The sequence below is a fragment of the Haematobia irritans genome, chromosome 3, assembly GCF_050003625.1.
Source record: "Haematobia irritans isolate KBUSLIRL chromosome 3, ASM5000362v1, whole genome shotgun sequence".
NCBI lineage: Eukaryota > Metazoa > Arthropoda > Insecta > Diptera > Muscidae > Haematobia > Haematobia irritans.
In genome coordinates this window covers 172,089,375-172,093,917 of record NC_134399.1, presented here as the reverse complement: position 1 = coordinate 172,093,917, position 4,543 = coordinate 172,089,375, and the positions used below count along the sequence as shown (strand labels likewise).

Sequence of the window (4,543 nt, the reverse complement as noted above, 5' to 3'; positions counted from 1 at the left end):
AAGTTTTGACAAAATTTTTCATAGAAATGAAATTTTGACAAAATTTCCTATAAAAATAAAATTGTGACAAAATTTTATAAAGAAATAAATTTTGACAAAACTTTCTATAGAAATATTTTTTTTTTCAAAATTTTTTATGAAAATAAAATTTTGACAAAATTTTCTGGAGGAATACATTTTTGACAAAATTTTCTATTGCAATAAAATTTAATAATAAAATTTTGACAAAATTTTCTATAGAAATAAAATTTTTGACAAAATTTTCGAAAAAAAAAGTTTTGACAAAATTTTTAATAGAAATAGAATTTTGACAATATTTTCCACAGAAAAAAAATTTTGAAAAAATTTTCTATAGAAATAAAATTTTGACAAAATGTTCAATATGATTTTATACGTCCAAATATTATACATTGTAAAATTTATAAATTTTTATTGAATTAATAAACATGTAAACAATCGCGTTTTACCTAATCACAAAGATTCTTTTACAACTATCTTAAAATGCACATTGTCTAATAGTTTGAAGGGGCTCTTATTGGATACGTTTTAAATTTATCTGAAAGGAGACCTAATAAATGCACTCATCCGATTCATTTTAAAGAATATTAACTTTATACAAACTTGCGTTGGGCTGTTCCCCATCAAGTTATAATAAATTTTGCATCAAAGAGGTACAAATTTATATTGTTTTTAATGATTTATTTTATTGATACATTGTAAAATTTATAAATTTTTATTGAATTAATAAACATGTAAACAATCGCGTTTTACCTAATCACAAAGATTCTTTTACAACTATCTTAAAATGCACATTGTCTAATAGTTTGAAGGGGCTCTTATTGGATACGTTTTAAATTTATCTGAAAGGAGACCTAATAAATGCACTCATCCGATTCATTTTAAAGAATATTAACTTTATACAAACTTGCGTTGGGCTGTTCCCCATCAAGTTATAATAAATTTTGCATCAAAGAGGTACAAATTTATATTGTTTTTAATGATTTATTTTATTGATTTTAGCGGCTAAACTCGACCTTAGTACTCGAACTTAATACCCACCTTAAACCGTTAAATTATTATAATCAGTGTTGTTTGGTTCACAATCCCTCTTGTATAAAAATACAACACTGTGGTCGTTTGGCCGTTGTTACACTGCAGTTTAACTATAGAGTTGCCTCACTCAAACTGTTCTCTTTAGAAGACGAATGACCAATCTAAAATCTTACCATTCACCATAACCAGAAATCATTAAGACTGCGTTTTGTGATTAATTTGGTGACTTGTTTCGGATAATATTTATACATTACGAAAAATATATAATATTGTCAAAATATTAAAGAAACACGGCAACTCCTTTAAACAATCACCTGCTATAAGCAGTGTTGCCAACTCCCCAAGGCCAAAAAGCACCAAAAAATATTATAAATTGTAACATACCACCTTCCACCACAAAATCGAAAATTAAATGCTCTACTACTAAAAAAAAAAAAAACTTCTGAAGATGTATTATAGAACTTTTGTGAATTGAATTTCAAGAAGTTAAGGTGGGTATTAAGATCGAGTTTAGCCGCTAAAGGTAAGTACTATGTTCGCTTTTCGCGTTGAAATTTTCGCGGTTACTTTATTAAAACAGTTCAATATAAATCAGATAAATTAACTCAATTTATACACAGTTTCTTGTTCCTCTAGATTTCGGCAAGACTTTACAGGAATAAGTTTGTTTTCATTTATAATTTTGATTATTTAAGGAAAAGTAATCGCGAAAATAAAGTGGTTTTCAACTCGAAAAAGGAACATAGTACACACCTTAAAATATAAAATAGCCATTTTTCACAATTACTTTTCTTTAATAAATCATTTTAAGGAATACAAACTTTGTGAAAATTTGCTTTTGGCTATTCCCCATCAAGTTATAATAAAATTTGCAGCAAATATGCATAATTTTATGCCCATTTTTACTGAGACAGTTTTCACTTTAGCGGCAAAACTCAAACTTAGTACTCACCATTATGAACCGCTATTCAAGTATACACCTTGATCAGTTTTAATGCTTTCGCCCAATTCATTTTGATCAGTGATGTTTTTCAACTTTCAAAAATATTAATATATGGAAGGAGTCAATTGCTTATTTCAGTTGTGCGTGCTTTTGTGAATTTAATACAAACGTTTTTAATGACATCTTTACCAAATTCAAAAATTCGACACTCATCGCTCTACCCCTGCCAGCATTTCAAAGTTCCATTTCATCCTCATCGCTACCACAGACTCGTATGTGACACTGCAACAATCGCCAACTGTGATAGTATTTTGCCATCACTATTCGCAAGAAAGTATTTTGCCATCAATATTGTTACAAGAGCCATTTTATATTTTGTGAAACACCAAGCACAACTAGCTTCTTATAATTTATTTAAATAAAAACGATAATGAAGTGCTGAAAACATAGTTATTTCGCTTAAAATTGTGAAAGGTATATTGGTGAACAATTTTTGACTTTCCAAATGGAATAAAGTGATGGTTTTTCAAATATTTTTCCAGGCAGGCTGCCTCCATTGGGAATAAATGCACTGGCTGTAACATGTACAACATGTAACTTGCAACTTGAAACTCAATTAATGCTTTTATTAATGCATAAAAATATGTTAAATGTGATGTGATAGTCCTATAAATGTTATATTTATGAGAATTTATAAATGTTTAATAAAATTAATAATCATCTAAACAATCGTGTTATACTTGACCACAATGATTCTTTTACAACTATCTTAAAATGCACTTTCTCTGATTGTTTGAAGGGGCACTTATTGGCGTCTTTTTAAATGTATCCAGAAGGGCACCTAATAATTGCACTCATGCGATACTTTTTTGTAGTAACTTGGCGTGGTACAACTTTTCAATAGTGACGGCGCTTTTCCGAGGAGTTTTGGATATCGTATACGACTGTTTTCGACGTAGTGGGGATTCTCAAAAGCGCCCCCAAATTCAAAAAATGTTGGCAGGGACTTTCCTACAGAATACCCTAAATAACAATATTAATTAAAAAATAATCAATACCAACTTCATAACAATCAAATTCTATATTTGGCAATAAATTTGAGTTTCTTCGGCTCGTGAAAGTCTAGTCAAAATTTTTGTATCAATTAAACTTAATAATGTTCAAAATAAAAAAAGCACCAAAAGCACTAAATGAAAATGCCAGAAAGCACCAAGTTGGTGCTTTTTTTTTGAAAAAGGCCGGTACTATGTTCATTCTTGCGAAAAATTTTTATGGAAACCATTATTTCGCACAAAGAAAGCGGCGTTTTTTTAGGTAGCTTGGAGCGCTATTTTACAGGGAGCGATATTGGATTAAGTTGGTGGTTGTTGATTGTTTTTACAAAATAACCCTGCCAACATTTTTTGAATTTGGGGACTCTTTTGAGAATCCCCACTACGTCGAAAACAATCATATACGACATCAAAAACTCGTCGGAAAAGCGCCGTCACTATTGAGAAGTTGTACCACGCCAAGTTACTACAAAAATGTTTCGCATGAGTGCAATTATTAGGTGCCTTTATAGATCAATTTAGAACGACGCCAATAAGGGACCCTCCAAACAATCAGAAAAAGTGCATTTTAAGATAGTTGTAAAAGAATCATTGTGGTCGAGTAAAACACGTTTGTTTAGATATTTATTAATTTGATTAAACATTTACAAATTCTTAAAAATATAACATTTATACCACTATCACATTACATTTAACATAATTTTTGGCATTAATGATGATGTTGAGTTACAAGTAGCGAGTTACATGCTGCTGCGTCTATCAACCAGTGTTTTTATTCCATGGAGGCAGCGTGTCTGTAAAATATCTGAAAAACAATCACTTTATTCCATTTGGAAAATCACCAAATTGTTCACCAATATACCTTTCACAATTTTAAGCGTATAATCTATGTTTTCAGAACTTTATTTTCGTTTTTATTTAATTAAAATATAACAAGCTGGTTGCGCTTGGCGTTTCACAAAAAATGGCTTTTTAACAGTAGGGATGGCAAATTACTTGCATGTACTTTTTGATGTACCTTTTCATGATGGTTGAAGTGACATTTACGAGTCTGTGGTAACGATGAGGTTGAAATGGAACTTTGAAATGCTGGCAGGGAACATTTTATTTTTCCTTGGGCAATTGATCTGCTATTCCTTTGATCCTTTGTATAGTTTCGGAACAAAAATATGGTCCGTGTTTGATTATAAACCCGCACAAATAGTTTTTGATAAATAAATTATTTCTTAATTCACATTGCAAATGGCGCCGTGCTATAAACGTCAGTTTTTCAACACGAAAAAACAAAGTATCACAAATGGAAAAAATTTCGCAAATTTTTCGCATTTTTTGGTTTTGTATGGAGTTTCAACGCGAAAACAGAACAGAGTACCGGCCTAAAGGCACTAAAAATGCAATTTGGTGCTTTTTAGAAATCAAAAAGCACTAAATTTGGTGCTAAAAGCATGAAATTGGCAACACTGGCTATAAGATACAGCTGCTTTGGCCGGTTTGT

General features: G+C 30.4%; 1 long non-coding RNA gene across 1 annotated transcript; it reads right to left on the bottom strand.

Annotated features, from left to right (window-relative positions):
- Nucleotides 1–3,659: 3,659 nt before the first annotated feature.
- LOC142231712 (uncharacterized) lies at nucleotides 3,660–4,017 on the bottom strand. Its single transcript, XR_012720878.1, has 2 exons — nucleotides 3,911–4,017; nucleotides 3,660–3,853 (listed from the first exon to the last, which is right to left on the bottom strand). It is a non-coding gene; the product is annotated as an uncharacterized LOC142231712 (long non-coding RNA).
- Nucleotides 4,018–4,543: the final 526 nt, after the last annotated feature.